The sequence below is a fragment of the Triticum aestivum genome, chromosome 3B (assembly GCF_018294505.1).
Source record: "Triticum aestivum cultivar Chinese Spring chromosome 3B, IWGSC CS RefSeq v2.1, whole genome shotgun sequence".
Taxonomy (NCBI): domain Eukaryota; kingdom Viridiplantae; phylum Streptophyta; class Magnoliopsida; order Poales; family Poaceae; genus Triticum; species Triticum aestivum.
The window spans coordinates 77,670,894-77,683,545 of record NC_057801.1 but is presented as its reverse complement, the minus strand read 5'-3'; the positions used below and the strand labels follow the sequence as shown (position 1 = coordinate 77,683,545).

The 12,652-nt window shown below is 44.3% G+C and overlaps 1 long non-coding RNA gene across 1 annotated transcript; it reads left to right on the top strand.

The window, feature by feature from the left end:
• The first annotated feature begins 4,614 nt into the window (after positions 1-4,614).
• Positions 4,615-7,886, top strand: LOC123068713 (uncharacterized). Its single transcript, XR_006431961.1, has 2 exons — positions 4,615-6,742; positions 7,619-7,886. It is a non-coding gene; the product is annotated as an uncharacterized lncRNA (long non-coding RNA).
• The last annotated feature ends 4,766 nt before the right edge of the window (positions 7,887-12,652 follow it).

The window sequence follows — 12,652 nt, the reverse complement described above, 5'->3', positions numbered from 1 at the left end:
GGATGCCCCAAGGTAAGACTCGGATGTTCAAGTAGAGGCGGCTCACGGCAGAAGTGTGGCGGCTTGAAACGAGACCGTGCGGGGGTAGCTCAGCGCGCACGAGTGCAGTATCATTTTGCAGCACAAATAGCATCAGATAATTTATGCTCATCATTGTCATAACCATCTCCAACAAAAATGGGGCACGTTTATCCTGGGAAACGCCTCGTAGATCACAAGTTATCTGTCCACGCTTCATCTGGACTATGAGTCCTTACTGCAGGATGCCCAAACCTTTTGAATATTGTTGGCAAATAATGTATGCTGCACTGACAGACTCGTATAGTGGCCGGGTTAGCAGCTGGGAGTAGCGCGTGGAGCCACAAGGTTCCTGATGCTCCAGCTTCACGTTTTGTGTCGCTCACTAGATTATCTACACGTGTACTGCTGCGATGGTATCAAAGAGATAACCATAAATGATGATTTGATGGATTGCCAGAGTAACGCATGGAACTCTAATGAAAGAGCCTTTTTATTGCACTATCTCAAAACACTAGTGCCCATGGTCACTGTCCGCGGCGAAGACAGAAACGGCTCGGCATGGATGAATCTGAGGGAGGCTTGTGGCCGTTTTGGTGGAAGCGTCGCAGAGCCGGGCCGCAGCAGAGGCGGAGACTTGTGGCCAGGGCGGCTCAGACGCGGCAAGGTCCACTACAAGAAATATGTCAACTTATGACCTTCTGTTAGTGACCCTCGAAGAATTGGTCATAAATTTATGACCATTTTAGACCAATTGGTCAAAAGCTGTTCGGGGGGCTCCAAACCCTAAACCATTGCGATCATTTTGGTCAGAAAGGTCGTAATTTCCTCACACGAAAAGGTCATAAAGCAAACAGCGCTAGTCCGCTGCCTTATTTCTAGTTGTTAACGACCAATATAGATGGTCATATCCTTATAATTGTGGTGGGTTGCTATGACTAGGCGCCACCTCATTAGTTTTGCCTATGTGGCTTGTCCATGTGGCAGTTTTTGCCCTAGGTTGTGAAGCAACCTATATTTCTGTCATTCCCAAAATTCCCAAAAAAATCTCATAAATTCTTTGGGTCATATCTTCGTCAAATATGTAAAAACCTTCCTTGCCTAGTTCAAAAATAATTCAAAATATTCATTTTCCTATTCTGTTCAGAAGTAACAGTTTGTGAAGGAAGTACCACTTTGGCATGTCCAAATAGTATCCATTTTCTACAGTGCTTTCCTATGCCCAAATAACCATCCTCCACCAAATGCCAGCTCAATCCATTCATTATTTTGAGCCGAGCTTCAACATTCGTATTTATGTCCAGTGTGGTGGTTTGCAAAGTAAGTACCACCTAGGCTCCTCCTTTTGAGCTGAAAATTTGTGAAGACGGTCTTCTTAGTAACTGATCATCCTCAGCCAAAACTCACGCCCATTAGCCATGTACATTTCCCGTACCGCTAATCAAACACTTGACTGCTTATTCATGTTGAGCATCGATCGGTCTCCTCGTGAGAATCTTATGTTGTGATTTTCTTCCTAGCACCTACCTGGGGAGTGTCCAACCCACTAGACATGCCTAGGCCGCCCAGAACACATGGAAACGCCACGGTCACGCGGTGACCACGCGGCGGGCATGCGAGCTTACGCGCTCTAGAGTTGGGGCCATCGGCCACCGTCCAAACCTCGATGTCTCTCCATCAAACCATGTATTTCTGATTAAATAGATACTTATTTACCTAGAAATGATTTTTGCAAAAAATAAAGAGCAAACTATGACGCAGCTGCAGTTCAAATTTGTCCTGCTTCTAGCTGAATCGACGGGAATTTGTCTTTTCACCAGAGGTGGATCAAAATTTTTGACACCCAACCATTTTGTCAATTGTGCATTAAATATGGCCTAGTATTTTAGAAAATTGATTTGGTCCAATTTTGCAACAAATATATGGTAGGTCCTTCACAAAAAACCTCCTTTCAGGCACTCGGAAAATGGAAAATGGTTTTTTCGTCCAAAGAAAATGAAAAACTTCCTTAGGCAACATTGTTTGCCATTCCAATATGCACCCTTGTGCACAATATGAGATCATTTGAACAAACTATGCCATGAATGTGGCCATAAGATTGATCATTTGGCTTGAAAGCCATGAATCTTCACACTTGATAGCTCATTTTTGAGAACACTTTTTAAAATAATTACCGTATTACAAGTTTATTATTTTTCCTGAAACTTGGTCACATATAATGACACAATGCGAAGGTTTTCCAATTTTTTGATTTTTTTTGAATTTTTTATGCCCGTTTCAAAATGCGGTCAAAACGGCGGGCTTGACCGTTCCTAGCTAGTGGTTGAATCTTGGAATTTTTTTGGTGTTTCTATGATTAAATAGATACTTATGTACCTAGAAATGATTTTTGGAAAAAATAAAGAGCAAACTATGAGGCAGCTACAGTTCAAATTTGACCCGTTACCAGCTGAATCGACGGCAATTTGTCTTTTTCACCAGAGGTAGATCAAAACTTTTTTCACCCAACCATTTTGTCAATTATGCATTATATATGGCCAGTATTTTATAAAAATGATTGGTCCAATTTTGCAACAATATATGGTAGGTCCTTCACAAAAAACCCTCCTTTCAGGCACTCGGAAAATGAAAAATGAATTTTCCGTGCAAAAAAAATGAAAACTTCCTTAGGCAACATTGTTTGGAATTCCAAGATGCACCCTCGTGCACAATATGAGATCATTTGAACAAGCTATGCCATGAATGTGGCCATAAGATTGATCATTTGGCTTGAAAGCCATGAATCTTCACGCATGATAGCTCATTTTTGAGAACAATTTTTTAAAATAATTACCGTATTACAAGTTTATTATTTTTCCTGAAAACTTGGTCACATATAATGACACAATGCAAAGGTTTTCCAATTTCTTGATTTTTTTTGAATTTTTTATGCCCGTTTCAAAATGCAGTCAAAACGGCGGGCTTGACCGTTCCTAGCTAGTGGTTGAATCTTGGAATTTTTTTGGTGTTTCTATGATTAAATAGATACTTATGTACCTAGAAATGATTTTTGGAAAAAATAAAGAGCAAACTATGAGGCAGCTACAGTTCAAATTTGACCCGTTTCCAACTGAATCGATGGCAATTTGTCTTTTTCACTAGAGGTAGATCAAAACTTTTTTCACCCAACCATTTTGTCAATTGTGCATTATATATGGCCTATTATTTTATAAAAATGATTTGGTCCAATTTTGCAACAATTATTTGATAGTTCCTTCACAAAAAACCCTCCTTTCAGGCACTCGGAAAATGAAAAATGAATTTTCCGTGCAAAGAAAATGAAAACTTCCTTAGGCAACATTGTTTGGAATTCCAAGATGCACCCTCGTGCACAATATGAGATCATTTGAACAAGCTATGCCATGAATGTGGCCATAAGATTGATCATTTGGCTTGAAAGCCATGAATCTTCACGCATGATAGCTCATTTCTGAGAACACTTTTTTAAAATAATTACCGTATTACAAGTTTATTATTTTTCCTGAAAACTTGGTCACATATAATGACACAATGCGAAGGTTTTCCAATTTTTTGATTTTTTTTGAATTTTTTATGCCCGTTTCAAAATGCGGTCAAAACGGCGGGACTTGACCGTTCCTAGCTAGTGGTTGAATCTTGGAATTTTTTTGGTGTTTCTCATGATTAAATAGATACTTATGTACCTAGAAATGATTTTTGGAAAAAATAAATAGCAAACTATGAGGCAGCTGCAGTTCAAATTGACCCGCTTCCAACTGAATCGGCGGAAATTTGTCTTTTTCACGAGAGGTGGATCAAAATTTTTTACACCCAACCATTTTGTCAATTGTGCATTAAATATGGCCTAGTATTTTATAAAAATGATTTGGTCCAATTTTGCAACAATTATTTGGTAGTTCCTTCACAAAAAAACCTCCTTTCGGGCACTCGAAAAATGGAAAATGGTTTTTTCGTCCAAAGAAAATGAAAACTTCCTTAGGCAACATTGTTTGCCATTCCAAGATGCATCCTCGTAGATGTATAATCACACAATGTGAAGGTTTTTCATTTTTTTTGTGAATTTCCTATGCCGATTTCAAATTATGATCAAATTTGCCCGCATGACCCTTCTTAGTTAGGTGGTTAATAATGCAAAACTATTGGTTTGTCTATGATGAAATGGCTACTTTTGTATCCAAAAATGATTTTTTTAGAAAATAAATAGCAAACTATAAGATACATGTAGTTCAAATTTGACTCGTTTCTTGCCGAATTGGCTGTTTCTCAAAATACCTAGAAAGATAGGAAATGCAATCAAATTGATGATCATCGATGAAAGGTGGTCTAACTTAAGTGAAAATTTTAGTGATGCCATTTTGCAAAATATTTTTGGTAACTGCCTCACAAACCTCCCTTGTTTTTAACACTAAGAAGAGGAAATTTTAATAGCTCATTTTTGAACCAATCAGGACGCAACACACGGATCACCCCACTGTATTCGATCTGAGCCGTCCGCCTCCTACTGATCCAACGTCTCTCCCTTCCTCCCTCGACCCCCTCCTTCCTGAGAAACCCTAGGTCAAGCGCTGCCGTCTCCCTCTCCCCGATCCAGACCCCTCCCCCGCCCCTCTGCCTGCTGCTCTTCTCCCCCAAATCCAGCCCCGCCGTCGAGCACCTCCGCCCCAACGCCAGCGACTCCGCCCACTACCCATCGCCGGACCCCTCGCGACCTCCGCCCTCTACCCCAACGCCGGCGACCCCCACCATCTGCATCTCCCCTCCCCTTCTCTCCAGCAAAATCCACCGGATCGACTCGACCCACAAAGGCCGCGCCCAGATCCGCCGGTAGAGGAGGAGGAGCCTCCTCCCGCCACCACCTTGCCTCCTCCCGCCACGAGCAGAGCAGATCGGGCCGCATGACAGCGGGCATGGAGGAGGACGCGGCGGCTGCTGCTGCCGCGGCGCCCGACTCGTGGGAGATGGCCTACCTCGATGGGTCCATGAGCCGCCTGTTCCTCTCCTCCTCCTCCTCCGGTGGCGCGGCACAAAGGGTCTCCTCCTCGCCCGACCTCGCCGACGACCGCCATCAGCTTCTCGATGGTTCAGGGCCCGCCGCCGCTTCAGGGCCCCCTCATCCCACCACCGGTTCAGGGTGTTCTCGGCCTCAGATCGTGTGCCTTGGTGTTTTGTCCTGAAATAGGCTCTATGTATACATCTTTCCTGTGTGGATTGTTCTTTTCATGCTGTTAAATATTGACAAACTGTTGGAGCAGTGTTCCTGCCAAGGACTCTAATTGATCAGTGCATTTTCGAATTGAATCTAGCCCTGTTGGAAATGATGTGAACATGCTGTTTTTTTGTAGTCATGCTTACTTAAAAGATACTGATTCATAGATCATTAGGTAGCTAGCCTTACACATGCTATGAAATGTGTGACTTGTTTGAGGAGGTAGCTGTTTGAAGATCTCTGCAGCCGTTGCCTACTAGTACATTCATAGTAGATGGCTCTTGCTGTTTGACCCTGTTCATATATACAATTTTTGTTTGGAAGATCTCACAAACTGATAGTAGAGTTAGAGCATATTCATGAGTGCCTTGACTTGTCATATTGCCAGCAGATTTGTGAGAGATGTACAAGGTCATTAAGCTGTGTTTGTGTTCCTGTCTTTTGCATAACTGTTGTAGGAGCCTTCCTGGTGGTTAGTGTCTTTGTTAGCTTTCTGAAATAGCATTAAGAAAATGCTCAGATGTGAATAAACTGTTTGACTCTAATAGATTGGTGTCCCTTCCAAGTTATCTTACATATTTCTGCTTCATTCTATGGTTTTATTGATAGTAGCTCATTAGTCTCATGGTTATGGAGGTTTACCTAGTTTATTATTGATGTCTTTTCTGTAGTTTTTTTGGTTAGCTTTACTCTTTTCCTAATTACCATGCTTGTAATATTTGTTGATGAACCAGTAGTTTTAAGGCATTTGCAGTAGCTTCCGTTGTGATTTATGATAGTCAGCTAAGGTTCCCCGGGTTCAGTTACGAAATTGTCTTTGTGTGTTTCCCTCCCTTGCTTATCTTCTGGCTGGTGAGCATTTTGCTGCACAATGCTCATTTTGCTGCTAGTGTCCTTTTCACAGTTTTTTTACTATGTTTTGGCCTAGTTTTGTTCACGTGTATAATAAGCATCCTGAATGCTCATTTAGCAGTGTATTAATAACACTGCTTGTTTTGTTCACGTGTATTCAGATTAATACACTGTGTTATTAAGCTGCACAATGCTCATCCTGTTGGCTACTTGTCGATGTTCGCAAATAGGCTGCCATGTCTTTTCCACTTTTCTTTTCGCTTTCTGTAATGCTAACTTGACGGTAACCCTATAGTTTGTTGGCTGTTGCAAACCCAGCAGCGGCGCTTCCATTTTAACGCATGTACTAGTGTGCTAAAACTTGCAAAAGACACAAATCTTGAGCTTTCTTTATCGGCTTGTTGCTGCTGCTCCTTGTGTACAATGATTGATGTTGTTGTAGTTAGTGTTGTAGAGGAAGAAAGAGGATGTATTTATATTACTTGCTTCTGCTGCTTATATATAGACCTGTATGTATGTTTACTTCATTTCTTCCTTGTCTCTTCGATCCCCTCCTAATGAATTTGTTTGTTCGATTTGGATTAGCAGGCTCGTCCCTGGACCAGATGTTCAAGTACAGCCCCATCCACCGCATCGACCTGGAGCCAGGTATGTACTCGTCTTGTTGAACAGATCGGACAGATGCTTCATGGCCTAATGCTTGATGCCAAGCGTTCATGACCTGTAGGGTCTAGATGAAGAGCGTGATTTGATTTGTTTGGGTTTGAATTGATCGTGTGCGTGTGTGTGTGTGTGTGTCTACAGGGGAGCATGCTTAAGTTACTACTGCATTGTTCTTTTATGTCCTGCTACAGTTTGACACTATTAATTAGGCTTGCTGGACATGTCATGGTACAAGCCTTTGTCTTTTTTAGCATCAACAAATGTTTATCTACTGTAAAGTACTATTAATTAGGATACATCAGTAACTATAATAGCAGTAATTGTTTGGAGAAATGACTCCAAATAGAGTTGCATAATTACCAATGATACATTTTTTTCTAATTTTTGCATTAGAGCAAACTGGTGTAGCTAGCTGGACTATGCAGCCATGAATCAGGAAGTAGCATATTCAGATTTGCTAATAGAAAAAATGTATTAAAAACTTTAAATTTGTCTATTAGAGATAGAAGTATCGATTGTACCTGTTAAACAAGCATCAATTCTTCCTGGAATGTTTGTCTATCAGCTAGTATGATGGCATATTAACATCTTTCTCAGGGTGCTAGAGTCGCATACTCTTGGGTTCCATGTTAAAACAAACTAATGGCTATATATCTTAGTAATATTAAACAAAGCTATATGGCTGTTGATGATATATCTTAGTAATTTTAGTTTTGGATGTGTCCAATGCAAACATTACTATCAACTGTCAAGTTGATTCTAAAATGTCTCATGAACTTCATTATTCTGTTATTTATTGTTAAATATGTTGTTAGATCTACTTCTATTTTGTTCCTAAATATTTTGTTTTGTAACATGCAGATGCTGGGCTTTAATGTTTCTTCGTGAGCATCAGTAAAAAGAAGTCGGAGGAAGAATAGTTCTTGCTCATTGGAGCTAGTTCTGAGAGTAATGGAGTCCTTTATGCTGCTCCTATTTGTATGTGTGTTATGTGATGTAGCAGAATGTGGCTCCTGTGATTGTACACTTGTGGAGCTTGTTATCTGATTGTAAACTTGATGCTGATCACATTTGTATGTGTGTTATATGATGTAGCACTTTGATGGTTGATAATATTTGAAGTATTTCATGTGTTTTCTGTGTGCCAATTTAAATACCAGGTATTTATTTGTGTGAAATAAAAAATGAAGAATATTGGGGACCCACCTGACTATAAAAAAAGAAAAAAATGAAACTGTTGAGACAAAAAGGCCATGGGCCAAAAATAAAAAGGCTGCAATGTTGGGCTTGGTCCATGAAGCTACAAAAAATTCACAGGAAAAAAATATAAATAGGCTGAATTAATGGGCTTGGCCCATATAAAACCCCCAATTGGACCGGGCTGATTTTAACCAACGACCTTTTCAATTCGTCGCAATTTTGCCACGTCAGATTGCCACGTCAGATCCGACATGGCATGGGGAGAGAGCTAGCGACCAAAACAGAAGGTCATAGGATCAACGACCTTTTGTTAAAGGTCGCTATAGTCAGTTTACGACCGCCAGCTTTTGACCTTCTGTTTTTGGTCACAAAAAGGTCATAAATGGAAATTTGTGACCTTTCAGTGACCAATAGTGGTGGTCATAAGTTGACATATTTCTTGTAGTGGTCCAGGTGGCAATACATTGCAGGAGTGGCGGGTTGACTCGGAGGCAGCCAACGGACTTAGGGCATGTACAATGGGGGCAGCACCTGCTGCTGCCCCATCCGATCCACGTAGGAATCAAAGGGACAAGGATCCCGTCCAAAATCAACTCGCCCAGCGCATAAATCTGAAACCACCTTCTCAATGGGACCCACTCATTTTCAATTCCAAAAAAAATTCCCATCCTATACGCTCGGAACTTCCTTTTCTTCCTCCGTTGCTATCTTGTTCCCTCTAGGCCTCTACCTCCTCCCGAGATGTGCTTCTGGGCGAGTTTTTAGGCCACCACAGTGTTGACTCTCTCATTCCTTCCCAGATCCATAGCCTAATGGTTTGTCCTAGAGCAGTTCTAGGCCATGGCGGAGGGGGATGACGCTTTCTTCTCTCCTGGATCCAGCGCCGTCATGCCATTTTTCTCAAGAATCTGGTGGGATGTACCTCCCCTTCGATTAGATCAAAGCCATGGCAGGTGCACAAGCTCAAGGCCATGTGCTGGCCGAGTTGGAGGTAGTGCGGCAGCATTCGGACCACTCTTTCTCTCTTTTTTCTCTCTCTCTCTCCTCACTTTTTCAACTAAGCGCCCGGCTCTTCTGTAGGCTACACTGACACACTTGAGGCATTAGCTTTTGATCCACGGTGGCATCCGAGCCTAGCTGGCCTGTGGAGCATCATCTTTGGGGCTAACCGTTGGCCATGCCCTTAGGCCGCGCCCGCGACCACAGCGGCAGAGGCAAAGCGGATCAGCCCAGGTGGGTTAGGCGAGCTAAGGTGGCGAAGGTCACAGGCGACACAGGCCGCGCGATGGTGGCACGGGGTCACGGAGGCATCGCGGCGGCTCGTCGCGTGACGTCTCAGCGAGGATAGGCGGATCTAGCCACCAGGCGTCACGCGGGCAGGCGTAGGAGTTCAGATCGTGACTTGCTCCATTTCCGGATCGTTGCTCCCCGCGCTCTCTCTTTTTTAACCATCAGTCCATCACGTGGCAGAGTACTAATTGAAGTAGTCGGATTGTGTGAGGTTCTCTCTACTAATTCACTCAATTCACCATGGATTCGATTAAAAGCTCAGAGGAGGAAGGGGAATTACAACCAGAGGAGGAAGAAGATAAGCTAGCCTATCGGCCGAAGCCGCCGTCCGGTCCAAGCCAAGCCGCTCCTCTAGTCATCTCTTTGTATGTATAGTGATCGCCTGCTTCTGTCCAAGCCCAGGAGCAGCTCATAATCCGGCCCATGTAATAGGATAGGTCCAGCCCATGTGATAGGATAGGGGAGGATGCTGACAATCCCCCATCCATAACTTTCGGCTTGCCCTCAAGCCGATTCCATGTCAAACCACCAGGATCCCAAGGTGTTTGCACCACAAACTGAAACCAATTACGAAGCATCTCACCTGAATCCCAAGTCATCTGCAAAGCTTGGAAGGTTAGCTCACTAGGAATCATAGCTGGAAGCAATGCATTCGGTTGACCCAATTTAGACCCAAGAGTCAATTTTGTAAATACTTGACACTGGGAGTCGTAGGCCTCATCGGTACTCACTGCACAGAGCACCCAAACAATCTTGCATACTATCCAATGAGAAGCACTAGCATTTAAGAATTGATAGCTGACCATCTCAATAGCAGAGCACTCGCCAATGGACTTGGCAAGCAACATACCACTTGGGTGATCAACTAGATATCAATTATGTAATTCCTTCACCCTTGTACTTGTCAAAATACCCGTGTTTGAACTTGATACTGGATAATTCCAAGAGCTCATATCGTTTGAACACAAGTCAGCAGTTGGACTTACTGCCTTGTTGCAGCGCACAATATCACTCCATTTTCCTTTCTGAAGAATGAACAAGGAAAGCTGGATGCATCAACCATATACATGGAACAGCGCACCCAAGCAGTCTCCCAAACCATCAGGCAACTGAATTCAAACCCCAACCGTACAAAACGACCATGATAGAAAACAGAGGCATGAGCTTGTGAAAGAGTGCAGCTTACTAACTCCAGAAAAGAGCACTGAACCATGATTTTCAGAGATCTGTCGTCAGAGAACTCAACATGGTTTTGAAGAAATTTGCACCTATTTATAGCTGTTGAACACTCACATAAGAACCACATTGAGATGTTGTCGAGGACAAAAAAATCATAGCAGAGTAAACAAGGAATCTTCCACTGAACTTGTTCCGGATCAGAGAATGAAACAGCTCCAACGGTGCAAGATAGAAGTTCATGCTGTAATAATGCATCACTGAATGATCAAGAAATCCTCCATTGCTGCAACTCAAAACCACATGATTTGGAGTGTGTCTTGAAGCAAGAGCTAATATTGTCTTGTAAGGGACCAATCAGCCATGCAATCTCCCACTGAACCGGAGCATTCCCAGCAGTAGCAAAACAAGACCGGGATTGGACATAAATCCCCAATCTGTCAAGGGCAATGGTTACAGGTAATGAATCACTTGCACCACTATAATACAACACCATTGCATATAAAAGGGCAAGCTGAAATTTTCTTCTTGAGAGAAACATTCCCGATGACACAATGGCTTCAGCCCGACTAATGTCACCTTCCTGGAGCCTTCCTTGAGGCTGGGAAACTCTCCACTGACACAAGGACTGTTGAGCACGACGATTGCCAATAATAAACAGAGCATCCTCATCAATCGATGCATGAACATGCCACAACGAGGAAGTATCCATCTTCTGAGCAAAACTCTCCTTCTCCTCGGATAAGGTCAAAGGGGGCACTTGGACTTGCACTATGATTTCCAGACTGAGTGCTGCTGCTGCTGGTGGCAGTAGTATGGACGGTGTGGCACGAATAGTAGAGAACCCAGGAGACGGCACACTGATGTTTCTTGCAGAGAATTTAGCCGAACAGGTGAGGGGCGACATCCTGACTTGCTCGAGGATGAGCCCTGGTTCGAGGACCGGACTTGGCGAGTCCTCTGAAGACAAGCCGATGGATGTATGCACACTCCCCGAAGACATGGACTCGACCGCAGGGTCTTCGCCGTCGGAATTGTGGTCGTGGCCAGTGGTGGGCATGGCTGACACCGTCACTGCGCCCATAGAGGCCGCAACCCAACTGGCCGTGGACGAGGTGCTGTGCAGCTGTGTCACGGTTGCCGCGGTGCTGACATCCGAAGGAATCGATGCTGGTGTAGTGGAGCCGCCGACGAGGTGGTCGATGTCGCGCTTGAGGTTGAGATCAACGCTAGCAGCAGGTGCCATCAGGGCGGTCGCGGTCACATCCTGGACTTGGGCCGAAATAGAGTCGAGCGCCGCCACTATGGGGACGCACGTAGATATTGCCGTGTGCGCCGATGGAGCGGAGACCGTGGCCAGCGTGGAGATGTCCACGACAGTTGCACCACTACTGCACGGGACAGGCGGAAACATGGCTGACCTCATCGTTGATGAAGCCGACGCCGCTGCTGCAGGGGCACTCCTACGGCCGTCGTCGCCGTGCACCTTCCAACGGAGGTTGTCAATAGTCCGGTCCAGCTTGGTGTGGAGGTCGGTGAATGCCGTCTCCACGGACTTCTCTTGCCTCGCCTTGGAGGCGGCAAAGCTTCGGTCCAGATCACGAGAGAGCTGGGCCTTCAGAACCTCATACGTCGCCAAACCCTCCGGCGAGAGGGTCGCCAGGAGCTCCGCGCGCCGCCGCGAGTCCATGGAATGGATTGGGAAAATTTTGGGTGGATTTTTTGGAGCAGAATCAAACCTGGCTCTGATACCAATTGTGAGGTTCTCTCTACTAATTCACTCAATTCGCCATGGATTCGATTGCAAGCTCAGAGGAGGAAGGGGAATTACAACCATAGGAGGAAGAAGATAAGCTAGCCTATCGGCCGAAGCCGCCGTCCGGTCCAAGCCAAGCCGCTCCTCTAGTCATCTCTCTGTATGTATAGTGATCGCGTGCTTCTGTCCAAGCCCAGGAGCAGCTCATAATCTGGCCCATGTAATAGGATAGGTCCAGCCCATGTGATAGGATAGGGGAGGATGCTGACAGATTGCTACTGTTGTCTCGTATAATCAGAGGTGTCTTTCCATTGTTTTGCAGGCTTCACATGAAGACACGACAGCTTATCTGATCTCTTGCATGTGCTTATGCCTAGCTTGATCGATTGGAGGAAAACAACGACTACGGCGACTTGACCACAACACAAGATGACTTCGCGTCGGCCTCTGCGCACACGTCCCTTAATCCGAGA